Source organism: Brassica oleracea, chromosome C3, assembly GCF_000695525.1.
Source record: "Brassica oleracea var. oleracea cultivar TO1000 chromosome C3, BOL, whole genome shotgun sequence".
Classification (NCBI taxonomy): Eukaryota; Viridiplantae; Streptophyta; class Magnoliopsida; order Brassicales; family Brassicaceae; genus Brassica; species Brassica oleracea.
In genome coordinates this window covers 27,369,364-27,389,022 of record NC_027750.1, presented here as the reverse complement: position 1 = coordinate 27,389,022, position 19,659 = coordinate 27,369,364, and the positions used below count along the sequence as shown (strand labels likewise).

Sequence of the window (19,659 nt, the reverse complement as noted above, 5' to 3'; positions counted from 1 at the left end):
AAAATACAATTTGTGAAATTTTATTTTGAAAAGTATATATTATTTTTTGTTCTTGCAAGTTAAAATTGGGTATTCTTTATATTTTATTTTATTTTATTTTAGTTAATTTGTTTTGTTAAATTTCTAAATATTTAGTATATATATGAGTCAGTTCCATTTTAATGGTTTATTTATTAGTTTGCCTTAAGTGATGTTGAATTATATTTTGTATTGAAATAATTAGTTTTGCAAATTTGAACATATTAAAATAGTAAACTAGAATTATTATTTTTCATATTTTGATTGGTTATTTATCATCCTATGTTTATACTCTCAATGACTTATAGCCTCAATTTTTATATAGTAAATAAAATGATGATTTAACACATTTTGGTGTTTTAAAATAATATATGAATATTATCAATTATTTATAGCCGCAACTTATATATAGTATATGTTATTTATGAATTATTTTCAATAGCGTATAGCCTAAACTCTGAAAATCATGAGTTAATTTTATTTACTTATAATTTTTAAAAACTTTGTATTTTTAAATTAATTCTAATTTTGTACTTTGATTTAATGTTAAATTTCGAAAATATCATATATATTAAGTGAATTTATTTATAATGTTTTACTTTGGTCAATTTACTTTGTTTGATATTGGTTTCTATTTTATTTTTAAATGAATATTGTTTTGGAAATGTTGACATTTTTGAAAATAATTATTTGTCATAATATAATTGTTTGTTTTAAATTTCGTGGGGACATCTTAAGTGACTTATAGCGTCAACGTTTTTATTACATAGCCTAAACTTTTATATAATATAGATTTATGTTAAATTTACAAATATTTTGTATATATATGAGTTAATTCCATTTTAATTATTTATTTAGTAGTTTGCCTTTTTGATATTGAATTCCATTTTGTATTCAAATAATAAATTTTGAAAATTTTAACATTTTAAAAAATGCTAAACTAAAATTATGATTTTTATATTTTGATTGGTTGTTTATAACCCTCTTTGTATATTCTCAATAGCTTTTAACCTCAGTTCTTATATAGTAAATAAAATGATAAGTTAGCATTGTGTTGGTGTTTTAGAAATATGATGTGAACATTCTCAATATTTTATACCTTCAATTTATACATAGCATAAGTTATTTTTGAATATGTTCATTAGCATATAGCCTAAAATAAATTTATTTACTTATAATTTTTTGAAAGTCTTGCATATTTTAAATTAATTATTATTTTGTATTTATATGTTTATGTTAAATTTTGAAAAATATTTTCTATATTAAGTTAAATTATTTATAATGTATTATTTTTGTTAACTTAACTATGATATTGGTTTCTGTTTTATTTTGGAAAAAACAATTTTGGAAAATATAAACATTTTTAAAATAATAAATGAAATAACTATGTATCATATTTTGATTGACCGTTTAACATGCTACGTGAACACTCTCAATGGCTTATAGCCTCAATTTTTATATAGTATAGATAGCAAAAATTAATATGATGATTTTTCATAATTTGATTGGTGGTTTTAATCCTATATGGACGTTCCTAGTGGCTTATAACCTCAACTTTTATATACTATATAATTTTTTTTTTAATTCTGTCATAATACATTTTTAAATTAATTATTTTTGGTAATTTTTAAGGTTATTTTTTGAAATTATGCTATATATTAAGCTAACTTATCTATCATGTTTTTACTTTTGTAAGTTTTACATATTTGATGCTTGTTTATTTTTTATTTAGAAATAAATAACTTTTTGGAAATTTTGACATTTTAAAAACTAATAAAATAAAATAATGATTTGTCATAATACGATTGGTTGTTTAACATCATAATTTATAGCCTCAACTTTTATATACTTTTTGATCGATAACTGTTTGCTGAGTGAACTGAATTAAGAACTTGTGAGAAAACACCTTGTAACTTGTTTTGTTGTTGATGAACAAGAAGTTCTTAATCTTATAGACTACACCAGCATTTAAATCATCTTCATAGCATGCTATATGATTAGCTGGTATGAAGGTATTGGATTGTTGTTCCCTGTAAAATTTGTGTCAAACAAACAATGTCGTGCTTTTAAAATTTTAAATTGAGAATGTCTAAATAAAAAAAATTATTACTTTTGATCAATAAGAAATAACTCGAGACCCATAAGCAAACCACCCTTGTTGATGTTACGTGCTTCCCAAAAGTGAACCACTCAATCAAGAACTTCATTTTTATTCAAACCTTTTCTAAAATAATCGAAAACTAAAGAAGTAGCAGAAGCAATCATTGTGTAAATATCTATTTTCTCTTTTCAATATCTCTCTTTTCCTCAAAGTAAATCTTGAAAAATTTTAGAACAAATTAACAAAATAACCTAGTAGTATATATGGATTATTAATTTCGTTTTCAATACAATTTTGGAAATTTTGACATTTTAAAAACTAATAAACTAAAAATGTTGATTTGTCATCATACTATTAGTCGTTTTAAATCCTACGTAGACGCCCTCAAAGGCTTATAACCTCAACTTTTATATAGTATAGATAGCCTACTTTATTAGATAATATACATCTTTTATTAATAAGTAATATAGTATTTAAGGCTATGTGTTGACTTTTAAAATTTTGATTTTTAAATCTAATAATTATATATCTACATTAAGTATTAGAACTTATATTTTCTGTTAATATACATTAATTTGGAAATCATGACATTTTAAAAACTAATAATTTTTTTAATAAGCCTACTTTATTAGATAATATACATTTTTGGAAATATTAACATTTAATTTGATTTTTCATATTTTTATTGGTGGTTTTAAATCCTACATGGACGCGTCCTAAGGATTATAGTCTTTTTTACTTTTTATTTTCCATTTTATTATAACAATTAACATTTTAAAGCAAGTTGTAAAATGTTATATTTATTATTTTAGTTTAAATTATATATGGATTATTAATTTGGTTTTCAATACAATTTTGGAAACTTTGACATTTTAAAAAATAATAAACTAAAAATTCTGATTTGTCATCATACTATTAGTCGTTTTAAATCCTACGTGGACGTCCTCAACGGCTTATAGCCTCAACTTTTACATCGTATAGACTAGATTTTCAACTCGCACTACGCGGGAGTTTATTTTAATAATTTGTATCATTTTACATTAATTTTAAGATAATGAAGTATAATTGGTTTATATATATTTTTATATGAAGTTTTATTTAAAGTATGCTTTATTATTTTTTCTATTTATATTTTTATACAATTATATTCTTTAAAAAATTAATGTTTAGATATCTTTTTTTGTATATGTAAATGTGCAAGTGTATTTATAATCATCTTTATATTATTTATTAATCTTATTTTTTTCAAAAAAGATTGATCATTCTATTCATAATAAAAAATAGTACACTTTATAATTATTTTTATTTTATTTTTTTATCTATCTTTCTATTTTAAAAACCATAAGAAAATTAATGCTTATGCACAATATCTAGCTTTACTTCTATTTGAAAAAACATAAGAAAATTAATGCATATGCACAATATCTAGCTTTACTTTGTATTTACCATTTTTTTACAAAGAAAGTAAAAGTATTATATATTTTTGTGAATATCTGTATTTGAAATACTCATACTAAGTCGCTTAAATGCATATGTGTTAGTATTTTATTTAGAGTTCAATCTTAATAAATATTTTTGTAAAATTTAAATAGTAATTTTATTTTAGATATAATAAAAAGAGAAATAAATATATATATACAACTTTAAACTAGTGATAAATATTTTTTATTTATTAAAATAAACACATATACATAAAAAATATTAAATACATCTTCTACTTGATCTTGTTAAAATATTAATTAATGGCGTGATTATGATGTTTTATTAGTTCATATCATATTTCATAAATTTAGATAACATATTTTCCAACTAACGAATATATAATGAATATTTTTCATATCTTTATTCTCTGTTGTCGAGAGCCTGAGACTATATTCTAATGCCAATATTATTTGTAAATATTATTTGAATTTTTAACTAATTTATTTTAATTTACAGCATCTTTGATTTTTTTATGTCGTCATATATATTAATAACATTTTGTTTCAAATATCTTTCATTGATAGAACTCGTGTGAGATCATTTTTGGTTTTATATGTTATGTTAATTGTTTTAATAAATTTTCATAAGCATATGTCTTATAAATTTTATCGGTGAATTACACTAAAGACTTATGAAAAGTCACCATATAGTTTGCATAATTTTTAATGACCATATTTTAAAAATAAAACTTATTGATTATAGAATATGTAGAGTTTTTTCTTAAAATCATATTTGATTAGTTTAATCAATATTTTTATAATGATTTTCTTAAAAACATATATGTCAAAATTTATTAAATTTTAATTGTTGATTACTAAATAACTATGTTTATTCATTTATTGATAAAAACAGCATGAGAACACATAGATAAATGATTTGAAAAAATATAGATAAACGACCTGTTTAACAGTATATTTCTTACATAAGTAAATTATTGTTTCCTTCACTTATTTTTAACAGAGGTTTGTAACTTATTGTAAACTAAATAATAAATTGTCTCAGTAAAAAAAGAATCACAATCAACCATTATTTTTCTAAAGAACTCATATAACATATTATAAATTTATAATATTTTATAGCTGAGACCAATAAAAATAAAATACAAATACTAAATGTCAGTTTACCTTTATATTTATTTGATCATATAACGTATTATGATATTAATTATTTATTTTATTTTGATTTATAAGCTATTTGTATGTTTTGACATACTTTAAGACATAATTTTATAATTCTGACTTTAATTAATGAAGAGTTAGCTTATATATCAAGTAAGCATTTTTTTTATTTTTGTTTTGTTTTAGTTTTTTTAGAAACTTTAAGATTTATAAGAATATTAACTTAAGATACTGACTTTAAATATTTTTATTTGTATTTTCAGTTATTTCTGATTTTTAAAGCATATAGTATTATAGTTCATATCATATTAAAGGTTACATACATAATTAGATTTTTTCTTGTCAATCTCTTATTATATTAAGTTTTCAATAATTAGCTATAAATATCAATCTAACTTTTAAGATAATTTTTACAAATTTTAATTTAACTTTTTATAGTTTTGTGCTGATTTTTATTTATTTTTACATACATGATTATTTATAAATATTTTTTAAAAACTTTATTTCTTTTTGAATATTTTTATTTTTGTTAATTTTTTGTTTAATTTCACATACATACTTATTTTATATATCAAGTTAATTATTTTTAATAAAATAATATTTTTATTTACTTTATCAAATTAAGATGCTTATTTTTATATTATTATAATGATATTTTTAAATTCTATGTGAACACTTAAATAATATATATCCTCAATTTTGAAATCATATGTAATGAAAAAGTGACTTAGATTTACATTGTCTTTATTATTTGAAATCCTTATATTTTTAAGATTATTTTTGTTACTTAATTTTATGTTGATCTTCCAAACGTTTATTTTTTATAACAAACTGATTCTTTTAGTTATTTGGCAATTTTGTTTACTAAATTTATTATTGATATTTTTTTGAAAGAAATAGCTTCCATTTTGAAATCATATTTTATTAGATTCATGTGTAATGAAAAGTGCTTAGATTCATATTATTTTTATTATTTGAAATTCTTGTATTCTTTAAGATTTTTTTGTTAGTTAGTTTTATGTCAGTATTTCAAAGATTTACTTTATATATCAAACTGATTTCCTTAATAATTTTGCCTTTTCACTAAATTGAATAGTAGTTTCTTTTTTATTTTGAAATAAACATTTTTTGAAAATCTTAAAATTTTTAAAATAATAATTAAAATGGTAATTTGACATATTTTGGTGCTTTAAAATAATATATGGATATTCTCAATGATTCTCAATATCTGGGATGAATCTACATATATTATCTCACTAGGTGTTTTGTCCACATATGCGGGCATAATCTTCTTATAAATACTTATTAGTTTATGTTTTATTAATTCAAAAACCATGTAATATGTTATTAGCTACGTTTTAAAAAAAATTAAATCAAACATCAAATTATTTATATATGACAAAAAAATTTAATTAAAATATATATGCTTATCATTGTGTTTACATTTTAAAAATTAATTTTTTCATTAGAAACATTTTAGAAAATATCTTTATACAAATATTTTTGCTTGATTACTATTTAATTATATATTATTTTATATCTTATTTTTTAACTTTTTATAATAGAAAATATTATTTCAAGATAACAACACAATATATAAGAATTATCTTATTTTTAAAATCTAATATTATTTGTACTTTTTTGAACGACTATCTAATATTATTAATACAAAATTCATTTTAAATTATATAATAATTTATATACAAATTCAAAAAAAGTATAAACGATATTAATCACTCTAACTTTTAATGTAGATGCTGAGAGCATATTAGTTTTGCAGAACACTGCAAGTCGTCGAATGGATCATGTTGTTTTGCTATCTTTTTTTTTTGCATTCCTGGTCAGATATTATCTCTACTACTACACATGCTATCTACAGTATCTGCTCTTTTAATTTCAGTAACCCACTTTAACGTCAGAATTCAAAAGATGAAAGGCTTTTGATTTATCAACAGATGCAAGATCCTGCTAAGGTTTCAGACAAAATCGATGAGCTTGTATCACAACTTGTGATTGCAAACTTAGACAAAGAGATTCTGCAGCATAAGTTACTCCACAAGGAGCAGCAGTTTCATGAAGTCTCCCAGCCCATAGAGCTGTTGAAGAAGTTAGTCATGTTGCTGGAGATGGAGAAGGAAGTGGCTATGGAGGAGAAAACTAATCTTGGATACAAAGTAACTTCTCTCTTGGAGGAGAACAGAAAGCTAGCTACAGAAGCGTTGTTAATGAAGAAAGAAGCTGTTGGGGTTGCTAGGGTGTGCGACCACTTCCACAATGTCTGCTTTCTCCAGGGCTGCATCTACTCGCTTCAGGCATCGAGAAACTCTGAGCCTGTATATGATAAGGTCTCAGCCGAGTGCTTTGGCCTGGATAAGCATAATACCAAGAATAAGTAGAATAAAACAGAAAAGAAAACTGGATTCAAGTGGTTGAAGAAGGCTGAACAACATTAACCTGTTTACAAAGTGCAGCCTTAACCCATACGCTACACCATGCTGCACTTTCAGCTTGCCTAATAAGTCGATGTCGATCCTTTGTAGTATTAGTAAGTTATGTCATACATGGCTGTGTATGTTCTACCACCTTGTTACATATAATGCTTTTCAGTGAATCGTCCTGATGCACAGTTTGTTCCAGCCTGAAAACTATATGTGACTACTCAATCTACAAATATGAGTTGTTTACATGACTAACTAATCTAGTAAACACAACAATGTCATGACCTTCCCACCCACATATGCGCAGTGGACGATTACTGTGAGAAATGAGAATGGCCAGAAGATACTTATTGAAGTAGGTTCATGAGTATTGTTTACGAGTGATAATTAAAGATATGCAGCTTGTTGTCTGGGCCGTCTCTAGGACCAAAATAATGTCATTAACTTTAATGATATCACATGAATAAGATATACAGGGTAATCTCATTACCTCTTGCTATACTAATAACTTCTACAACATACTTTGCCACTCTTGAAAAACCTTCTACCCAGAGGAAGAGATTACTGCCAAGATCTTGCAGAGACAAAGGAACTACCCCAAAGTGAAAGACACGTAGTGAGCTACCAATATGCATCCAACAGGTCCTCATATTTTGGGGACCAAGGACAATTTCGCAGAAACTTTAATAATTCTTTTACAATTTGGGAACCAATGAATATGCATATTCACTCTTAAAAGTTTGGAAGTCGAAGACCGATGTTTCATTTAGCTAAGTACTGGCTCTGCATCCAACAACCTTCCAAATGTCAGAATACTTTTGTCACATCTACTTCACAGATTTTTTTTTTTTTTTTGAAAGTTTGCAATCCAGGCCTGCAAGGATAGTTAAAACACAAATTTTTAAAGAAAATTGGCCTAAACAGAGGTTTCTTTTTTTGTAACAGTCTTAAACAGAGGTTTATAATTAGATTTTGATACTATAAGCAAAATCATTCAGGCCTTCTTTCTGGAGAAACTGAAGCTTATCATCTATTTCGAAGGTACCATACCAAATGAGAGGACAGAGAAACAAGACTTAAGAGGAGTAAACCGGTGGATTCCGATTTGCAAACAGAAACTAGGTTGTTTCCAATCTGTAAGAGAGTTTGAGAGAATATTAGGTTACGGCTAATAAAAATATTAGGCATGGGCATTCACTTTTCAATTCGGTTTGGATTGGTTTTTACCGGGTGCAGGTTCTTCGGGTATTAACCATTTGGATCCATCTAAGTACTTGAATTTTTTTAGTGCAGGTTCAGATAGATTCTTTGCGGGTTTGGTCGGTTCATGTCCTTTTTTTTTGTCACAAGGTCGGTTCATGTCCATAATTAAAATAATAATACATGTAGTTTTTGAGTTTATAGCGGATTCAAATCGGTTCAGATATTTAAGATTCGAAAAGAACATGAAGTATCTGAAATGGATCCAAAGTACCCTAAATAGACTCCAAAATACTCAAAACCCAAGAAAACACCCAAAAACCTTAAAAATATTCAAATAACCAAAATATTTAAAATTATATCTGAAACTCGAACAGAGGACCGCTAAAATACCCAAAACTTTACCTGAAAATCCAAAATATATTTCTAAAAATCGGAAGTTTTATCCAATACCCAAAACTTTATCCGAAAACACGAATTTGAAACTTAAAAAATATTCGTAATACTGAGAATATACCCAAAATATCCAGATATACCTAATATATACAAAATCTTCCTGGTCTATTAATATCCACATAATCCTGATATTGTTGAGTCTAAAATGTCTCAGTTAATGTAAATTGTCTAGATTTTTTTGGTATGAAGAACTTGAGGTGTTCTGGCGAATTGTGCAGTTTAGTCAGTGAGTATGAGTTTACTTGGAAGAACTGAAAAGTGAAAAGAGAATAAAATACTTTGAACGCATTGTTATTAACCTTACAAGAAACATGAAATTATTTCACAAAACCAAAATTATTGCTAAGATTGAAGAAGAAGTGACTAGTTTGCAAACGTGAAAAAACTAAAACTTGCAAAAAATAACAAAATATATTTTATATATCTTAAATAGTATTGTTATTAAAAATAAAATAAAATTAAAGATATATTCGTTATTAAAAATAAAAAATAAAATATTTTGTGTATGTTTATGTTTATGTAGAATTTATAAAATTTCTATATATAATAACTATTAATTTATAATGATACCATATATTTACTTAAAATAATTCTAAATATTGTTAATTTATTATTTTATGAAACTATATCCTATTTTATATCGGTTCAGTTCAAAAACAATTTTTGTTGGGAAATTACTAAAAATAGCACATTCATAGTACCACTTTTTATATTTATACTAATCATTTTTACCTTCACTTTTAAAGAGGAAAAAAAAACATTTTTAACCATAGCGTTAACTAATGTAAACTTAGAGTTTAGAGTTGAGGGGCGGCGTAGGGTTTTTGCAATATGAAATTTAGGATTCTAATAAATATACAAATAAAAAACTTAAAAAAAATAGTTTTAAAAATAATTTTTTGATTATCAAAAATAAATTTAAAAAAACAATTCGAAAAAAATCAAAAAAAACTATAGAAATTTTCGAATTTGAAAAATTATATAAAAAATATTTTTTTATTTTGTATTTATTTAAATAATTATTTATTATATATATATAGAACAAGAGTATAAGAGTTTTTTGCTAATTAATGAAGAATGTATTTTTGAAAATATTCATTTAGTGGTGGTAAAGATGAATAAGAGTACCATGAAAGTGGTAAACATGAAATTATCCTTTTGAAAATGTGTCTTTAGTGGTGGTAAACATGAATAATGGTCCCAGGAAAGTGGTAAACATGAAAATTCTCCTTTTTGATCCATGTTTGTTAATTTATTAATTGAAAAATTATCAAAAAAATCAAATTCATAATACCATTTTTCATATTTACGCTAACAATTTTTACCCACACTTTTAAGGAAGGACAAAAGACATTTATAATCTTAGGGTTAACTAATCTAGATTTAAGGTATAGGGTTGAGGGATGAGATAATGTTTTTGAAATGTGAAATTTATGATTCTAATAAATATATAAATAAGTATTAAAATAAAATAAAAATATATATAAATAAGTATTAAACAAGCTTGACACGCTTTGAGCAGTTCCTTAATGACGCTGATTTATGTGTTGAAATGGTTTCAAAGTCATATAAATACACATATTTTATTGCAGTATCCTTTCTCTTAGTTGGTCTTGCTGTGGCTCTGGCCCTTCTTTTTCACAGAGACCAATGTTCCAAGATTTTGTCTTAATATGAAAGATCTTGTGTTTTTTTTTAATCTTCTTGTGGTGTAGGGTGGATCTAATCCCATTTATGAGGGGAAAACTGAGCTTGACTCCAGTTCTGAAAGAGCTGAATGTAGGTTTTTTATGAAAACTGGGACCTGTAAATATGGAAATGCTTGCAAATACAGTCATCCAAAAGAAAGGATGTTACTATCACCAACAAATCTCTTTTAACCCTGTGGTTCTCCCAGCTAGACCAGTAGTTCTCTTGTCTCCCTTTGTTTTACTGCCAACAAGATCTTTCTGTTTATTTCATCAGCATCAATTGAGCTTCTGGTGACACCGATGACTCTGCATTTGTTGTGCTCAGGGACAACCAGCATGTGGTAGCTTCAAGGCCTATGGATTCAGCAAGTATGGAGCAAGCTGCAAATTTGATCACCAGTGCCAGTAAACCCGTATCATTATGAAGGCTTGACCATGCCTTCTCTGCCTACTGCTTATGTGCATATTAAATATAAAAAAAGCAGAATAGCAACACTGGAAATATCCATAGACAGAAACAAACCGACCAGAGCATCAAAAGGTCTGGTCTCTTCTCTAGCAAACTGTTAAAAATAAAAATGCCTTACAGGCTTTATTCAGAGACGATCCAACACCCAAATATTAGAAGAACACTCATAACCACAAACACCAAGGCTGTGTCTAGGCTGTTTTTGTTGGACCGCTTCTTCCATGGCTTGTGGCTGGGTAGAGATCAGGGTTAGGATCTGTGCTTGTTCTCCTCCTTCACTTCCTTGTCCAAGTTCCATTCCTTGTGTTTCAGTTTCAATCTGTGGTGCTGCGTCCTCCGACTGCACTTCTTCCATGGCATGTGGCTGGGGTAGGGATCATGGTTTGGATCTGTGCTTGTTCTACTCCTTCTTCGCTTCCTTGTCCAAGTTCCATTCCTAGTGTTTCAGTTTCAATCTGTGGTGCTGCCTCCTCCGGCTGTACTTCTTCTACCAATACTCATATTTCTTGTAGTGTGGTCCACCTGTTTCAACTCAAGTGAGGATCACATCACGGCTAAGCCGCTCTGATTCAATCCAATGGTCAGACCTCAGAGAATGAGAAACAAGACGATGGACCAGACAAGACAGAAGTGCAGGACCCATCAAAGCTAAGCCACTCTGATTCGAGTGCCTTGTCCAAAGATGGAGAGAATACAAGTTCAGAGGCTAAGAAAGGGGGCGATGATCCTTCGGCAGCTGACAACTCAAGAGAGAAGGACTCATCTGATAATGCTACATGATAGTAATTCTGAGTTTCAACGTGTCACAAAACCCAAGAAAATGCCCAAAAACCCTAAAAGTATTCAAATAACCAAAATATTCAAAAATTTATCTGAAACCCGAACCGAGGACCGGTAAAATACCCAAAACTTTATCCGAAAACACAAATTTGAAACTTAGGTAATATTCGTAATACTGAAAATATATCCAAATATACCTAATATATACAAAATAATCATGGTCCATTAATATGTACATAATCCTGATATTATTGAGTCTAAAATTCCCCAGTTAATCTAAATTGTCTAGATTTTTTTGGTATGAAGAGTTTGAGGTTTTTTGACGAACTGTGCAATTTAGTCAGTCTTCGTGAATTTACTTGGAGGAAGAACTCAAAAGTGAAAAGAGAATAAAAATACTTTGAACGCATTATTATTAACCTTACAAGAAACACAAACTAATTTCACAAAACAAAAATTGTTGCAAAGATTGAAGAAGAAGTGACTAGTTTGCAAACGTGACAAATACTAAAACTTGCATAAATAAATAAAAATATATCCTAAATAATATAATCAAATACGAATACGTTTTATATGTAATATAATAAAATAAAATATATATTGATAAAATAAAATAAAAGTAAAGATATATTTGTTATTATAAAAAAATAAAAAAAAAATTGTTTATGTTTAAGTAGAATTTGTAAAATTTCTATTCATAATAACTATTAATTTATAATGATATTATATATTTACTTAATAATTTTAAATATTGTTGTTTTATTATTTTATGAAATAATATCCTATTTTATATCACTTCAGTTCAAAGACGATTTTGTTTTTGTTAAATCCATGTTTGTTAATTTATAAATTTGTACTGTATATATATGATGAGAACATTCTTTCATTGGATAGTTTTTTACAATAATTTGTCACAGTGGACAAAACTAAAGAAAAATATAAGCAAAAGTTAAATAAATCATACGCAAAAATATCGTTAAATTGCATTTAAGAAAGTAATAAAAATAAATAGTATAGCAAACTGTTAAAGATAAAAATGCCTTACAGGCTTTATTCAGAGACGATCCAACACCCAAATATTAGAAGAACACTCATAACCACAATCACCAAGGCTATGTTTAGGCTGTTTTTGTTGGACCGCTTCTTCCATAGCATGTGGCTGAGTAGGGATCAGGGTTTAGATCTGTGCTTGTTCTCTTCCTCCTTCAATTCCTTGTGTTTCAGTTTCAATCTGTGGTGCTGCGTCCTCCGACTGCACTTCTTCCGTGGCATGTGGCTGGGTAGGGATCATGGTTTGGATCTGTGCTTGTTCTCCTCCTTCTTTGCTTCCTTGTCCAAGTTCCATTCCTAGTGTTTCAGTTTCAATCTGTGGTGCTGCCTCCTCCGGCTGCATTTCTTCTACCAATACTCATATTTCTTGTAGTGACTCCACCTGTTTCAACTCATGTGAGGATCACATCACCGCCAAGCCGCTCTGATTCAACTACTGTCTCCAATGGTGACAAATCTGCTGCAGAGAATCAGACCTCAGAATGAGAAAGAATACGATGGAACAAGACAGAAGTGCAATACTCATCAAAGCTAAGCCACTCTGATTCGACTGCCTTGTCCAATGATGCAGAGAATACGAGTTCAGAGGCTAAGAAAGGGGGAAAATATCCTTCAGCAGCTGACAACTCAAGAGAGAGGGACTCATCTGATAATGCTGCATGGTCATAATGCTGAGTTTCAACTGGTCACAAAACCCAAGAAAATGCCCAAAAACCCTGAAAATATTAAAATAACCAAAATATTCAAAACTTTATCTGAAACCCAAACCCAGGACCAGTAAAATACCTAAAACTTTACCTCAATATCCAAAATATAGTTCACAAAAATTGTGAAGTTTTCTCTAAAACTCAAAATTTATCCGAGAACACGAATTTGAAACTTAGGTAATATGCGTAATACTGAATGTATATCCAAATATACCTAATATATACAAAATATTCCTGGTCCTTTAATATGTACATAATCCTGATATTATTGAGTCTAAAATTCCCCAGTTAATGTAAATTGTCTAGATTTTTTTTTGGTATGAAGAGTTTGAGGTTTTTTGACGAACTGTGCAATGTAGTCAGTCATCGTGAATTTACTTGGAGGAAGAACTCAAAAATGGAAAGAGGATAAAAATACTTTGAACGCATTGTTATTAACCTTACGAGAAACACGAACTAATTTCACAAAACCAAAATTGTTGCAAAGATTGAAGAAGTGACTAGTTTGCAAACGTGACAAAAACTAAAACTTGAAAAAATGAATAAAAAATAAATCTTAAATAATATAATAAAATACAAATACGTTTTATATGTAATATAATAAAATAACCTTAAATATATATTGATAAAATAAAATAAAAGTTAAGATATATTTGTTATTAGAAAAAAATAAAAAAATAAAAATTGTATGTTTAAGTAGAATTTGTAAAATTTCTTTTCATAATAACTATTAATTTATAATGATATTATATATTTACTTAACATTATTTTAAATATTGTTATTTTATTATTTTATGAAATAATATCCTATTTTATATCAGTTCAAAGACGATTTTTTTTGTTTGATCCATGTTTGTTAATATATAAATTTGTACTGTCTATATAGCTTTTTGGATAGATGCAATAATTTGTCACAGTGGACAAAATTAAAGAAAAATATAAGCAAAAGTTAAATAAATCATCGGCAAAAATATCATTAAATTGCATTTAAGCAAGTAATAAAAATAAATAGTATATGCAAGGATTTTTTTTTTTTTTTGAAGATATATCAGTGGATCTAAAGCTTGACACGCTTTGTCTCTCTTTGTTTTACTGCCAGCAAGATCTTTCTGTTTATTTCATCAGCATCAATGGAGCTTCTGGTGACACCGATGACTCTGCCTTTGTTGTGCTCAGGGACAACCAGCATGTGGTAACTTCAAGGCCTATGGATTCTGCAAGTATGGAGCAAGATGCAAGTTTGATCACCCAGTGCCAGTAAACCCTTACCATTATGCAGGCTTGACCATGCCTTCTCAGCCTACTGCTCATGTGCATGTTAAATTAAAAAAAAAGCAGAATAGCAAACACTGGAAATATCAATAGACAGAAACAAACCGACCAGAGCATCAAAAGGTCTGTTCTCTTCTCTAGCAAACTGTTAAAAATAAAAATGCCTTACAGGCTTTATTCAGAGACGATCCAACACCCAAATATTAGAAGAACACTCATAACTACAATCACCAAGGCTATGTTTAGGCTGTTTTTGTTGGACCGCTTCTTCCATAGCATGTGGCTAGGTAGAGATCAGGGTTTGGATCTGTGCTTGTTCTCTTCCTCCTTCAATTCCTCGTGTTCCAGTTTCAATCTGTGGTGCTGCGTCCTCCGACTGCTCTTCTTCCGTGGCATGTGGCTGGGTAGGGATCATGGTTTGGATCTGTGCTTGTTCTCTTCCTCCTTCAATTCCTCGTGTTCCAGTTTCAATCTGTGGTGCTGCCTCCTCCGGCTGCACTTCTTCTACCAATACTCATATTTCTTGTAGTGTACTCCACCTGTTTCAACTCATGTGAGGATCACATCACCGCCAAGCCGCTCTGATTCAACTACTGTCTCCAATGGTGACAAATCTGCTGCAGAGAATCAGACCTCAGAGAATGAGAAAGAAGACGATGGAACAAGACAGAAGTGCAGTACTCATCAAAGCTAAGCCACTCTGATTCGACTGCCTTGTCCAATGATGCAGAGAATACGAGTTCAGAGGCTAAGAAAGGGGGCAAAGATCCTTCAGCAGCTGACAACTCAAGAGAGAGGGACACATCTGATAATGCTGCATGGTCATAATGCTGAGTTTCAACTGGTCACAAAACCCAAGAAAATGCCCAAAAACCCTAAAAATATTAAAATAACCAAAATATTCAAAACTTTATCTTAAACCCGAACCCAGGACCAATAAAATACCTAAAACTTTACCTGAATATCCAAAATATAGTTCACAAAAATTGTGAAGTTTTATCTAAAACCCAAAATTTATCCAAGAACACGAATTTGAAACTTAGGTAATATTCGTAATACTGAATGTATATCCAAATATACCTAATATATACAAAACATTCCTGGTCCTTTAATATGTACATAATCCTGATATTATTGAGTCTAAAATTCCCCAGTTAATGTAAATTGTCTAGATTTTTTTTTGGTATGAAGAGTTTGAGGTTTTTTGACGAACTGTGCAATGTAGTCAGTCATCGTGAATTTACTTGGAGGAAGAACTCAAAAATGGAAAGAGAATAAAAATACTTTTGAACGCATTGTTATTAACCTTACGAGAAACACGAACTAATTTCACAAAACCAAAATTGTTGCAAAGATTGAAGAAGTGACTAGTTTGCAAACGTGACAAAAACTAAAACTTGAAAAAATGAATAAAAAATAAATCTTAAATAATATAATAAAATACAAATACGTTTTATATGTAATATAATAAAATAACCTTAAATTTATATTGATAAAATAAAATAAAAGTTAAGATATATTTGTTATAAGAAAATAATAAAAAAATAAAAATTGTATGTTTAAGTAGAATTTGTAAAATTTCTATTCATAATAACTATTAATTTATAATGATATTATATATTTACTTAACATTATTTTAAATGTTGTTATTTTATTATTTTATGAAATAATATCCTATTTTATATCAGTTCAAAGACGATTTTTTTTTGTTTGATCCATGTTTGTTAATTTATAAATTTGTACTGTATATATATGATGAGAACATTCTTTCATTGGATAGCTTTTTGCAATAATTTGTCACAGTGGACAAAACTAAAGAAAAATATAAGCAAAAGTTAAATAAATCATCTGCAAAAATATCATTAAATTGCATTTAAGCAAGTAATAAAAATAAATAGTATATGCAAGGATTTTTTTTTGAAGATATATCAGTGGATCTGATGCTTGACGCGCTTTGTCTCTCTTTGTTTTACTGCCAACAAGATCTTTCTGTTTATTTCATCAGCATCAATGGAGCTTCTGGTGACACCGATGACTCTGCCTTTGTTGTGCTCAGGGACAACCAGCATGTGGTAACTTCAAGGCCTATGGATTCTGCAAGTATGGAGCAAGATGCAAGTTTGATCACCCAGTGACAGTAAACAATTATCATTATGCAGGCTTGACCATGCCTTCTCTGCCTACTGCTTATGTGCATATTAAATTTTTTTTTAAAAGCAGAAATGCAACACTGGAAATATCCATAGACAGAAACAAACCGACCAGAGCATCAAAAGGTCTGGTCTCTTCTCTAGCAAACTGTTAAAAATAAAAATTCCTTAGAGGCTTTATTCAGAGACTATCCAACACCCAAATATTAGAAGAACACTCATAACCACAAACACCAAGACTATGTCTAGGCTGTTTTTGTTGGACCGCTTCTTCCATGGCATGTGGCTGGGTAGTGATCATGGTTTGGATCTGTTCTTGTTCTCCTCCTTCTTCGCTTCCTTGTCCAAGTTCCATTCCTTGTGTTTCAGTTTCAATCTGTGGGGCTGCGTCCTCCGACTGCACTTCTTCCGTGGCATGTGGCTGGGTAGTGATCATGGTTTGGATCTGTTCTTGTTCTCCTCCTTCTTCGCTTCCTTGTCCAAGTTCCATTCCTAGTGTTTCAGTTTCAATCTGTGGTGCTGCCTCCTCCGGCTGCACTTCTTCTACCAATACTCATATTTCTTGTAGTGTGCTCCACTTGTTTCAACTCATGTGAGGATCACATCACCGCCAAGCCGCTCTGATTCAATTACTGCCTCCAATGGTGACAAATCTGCTGCAGAGAATCAGACATCAGAGAATGAGAAACAAGACGATGGACCAGACAAGACAGAAGTGCAGGACTCATCAAAGCTAAGCCACTCTGATTCGACTGCCTTGTCCAATGATGCAGAGTACACGAGTTCAGAGGCAAAGAAAGGGGGCGATGATCCTTCAGCACCTGACAACTCAAGAGGGAACGACTCATCTGATAATGCCGCAGGATCATAATTCTGAGTTTCAACTGGTCACAAAACCCAAGAAAATGCCCAAAAGCCCTAATAATATTAAAATAACCAAAATATTCAAAAATTTATCTGAATACCGAAACAAGGACCGGTAAAATACCTAAAACTTTACCTGAATATCCAAAATATAGTTCCAAAAAATTGTGAAGTTTTATCTAAAACCCAAAACTTTATCCGAAAACACAAATTTGAAACTTAGGTAATATTCGTAATACTTAATATATATACAAATATACCTAATATATACAAAATATTCCTGGTCCTTTAATATGTACATAATCCTGATATTATTGAGTCTAAAATTCCCCAGTTAATGTAAATTGTCTAGATTTTTTTTTGGTATGAAGAATTTGAGATTTTTTGACGAACTGTGCAATGTAGTCAGTCATCGTGAATTTACTTGGAGGAAGAACTCAAAAGTGGAAAAAGAATAAAAATACTTGAACGCATTGTTATTAACCTTACGAAAAACACGAACTAATTTCACAAAACCAAAATTGTTGCAAAGATTGAAGAAGTGAGTAGTTTGCAAACGTGACAAAAGCTAAAACTTGAAAAAATAAATAAAAAATATATCTTAAATAATATAATTAAATACAAATACGTTTTATATGTAATATAATAAAAATACATTAAATATATATTGATAAAATAAAATAAAAGTTATGATATATTTGTTAATAGAAAAAAATACACATATAAAAAAATTTATGTTCAAGTAGTATTTTTAAAATTTCTATTCATAATAACTATTAATTTATAATGATATTATATATTCACTTAACATTATTTTAAATATTGTTATTATATTATTTTATGAAATAATATCCTATTTTATATCAGTTCAAAGACGATTTTTTTTTGTTTGATCCATGTTTGTTAATTTATAAATTTGTACTGTATATATATGATGAGAACATTCTTTCATTGGATAGCTTTTTGCAATAATTTGTCACAGTGGACAAAACTAATGAAAAATATAAGCAAAAGTTTAATAAATCATCTGCAAAAATATCGTTAAATTGCATTTAAGCAAGTAATAAAAATAAATTGTATATGCAAGGATATTTTTTTTTGTTTTTTTGAAGATATATCAGTGGATCTGAAGCTTGTCACGCTTTGTCTCTTTTTGTTTTACTGCCAACAAGATCTTTCTGTTTATCTCATCAGCATCAATGGAGCTTCTGGTGACACCGATGACTCTGCCTTTGTTGTGCTCAGGGACAACCAGCATGTGGTAACTTAAAGGCCTAAGGATTCTGCAAGTATGGAGCAAGATGCAAGTTTGATCACCCAGTGCCAGTAAACCCTTATCATTATGCAGGCTTCACCATGCGTTCTCTGCCTACTGCTTATGTGCATATTAAATTTTTAAAAAAAAAGCAGAATAGCAGCACTGGAAATATCCATAGACAGAAACAAACCGACCAGAGCATCAAAAGGTCTGGTCTCTTCTCTAGCAAACTGTTAAAAATAAAAATGCCTTTCAGGGTTTATTCCGAGACGATCCAACACCCAAATATTAGAAGAACACTCATAACCATAAACACCAAGGCTATGTCTAGGTTGTTTTTGTTGGACCGCTTCTTCCATGGCATGTGGCTGGGTAGGGATCAGGGTTTGGATATGTGCTTGTTCTCCTCCTCCTTCACTTCCATGTCCAAGTTCCATTCCTTGTGTTTCAGTTTCAATCTGTGGTGCTGCATCATCCGACTGCACTTCTTCCGTGCCATGTGGCTGGGTAGGGATCATGGTTTGGATCTGTGCTTGTTCTCCTCCTTCTCCGCTTCCTTGTACAAGTTCCATTCCTAGTGTTTCAGTTTCAATCTGTGGTGCTGC

The 19,659-nt window shown here is 28.9% G+C and overlaps 1 pseudogene; it reads left to right on the top strand.

Moving 5' to 3' along the window:
* The first annotated feature begins 6,585 nt into the window (after positions 1–6,585).
* Positions 6,586–17,803, top strand: LOC106330282 (annotated as a pseudogene).
* The last annotated feature ends 1,856 nt before the right edge of the window (positions 17,804–19,659 follow it).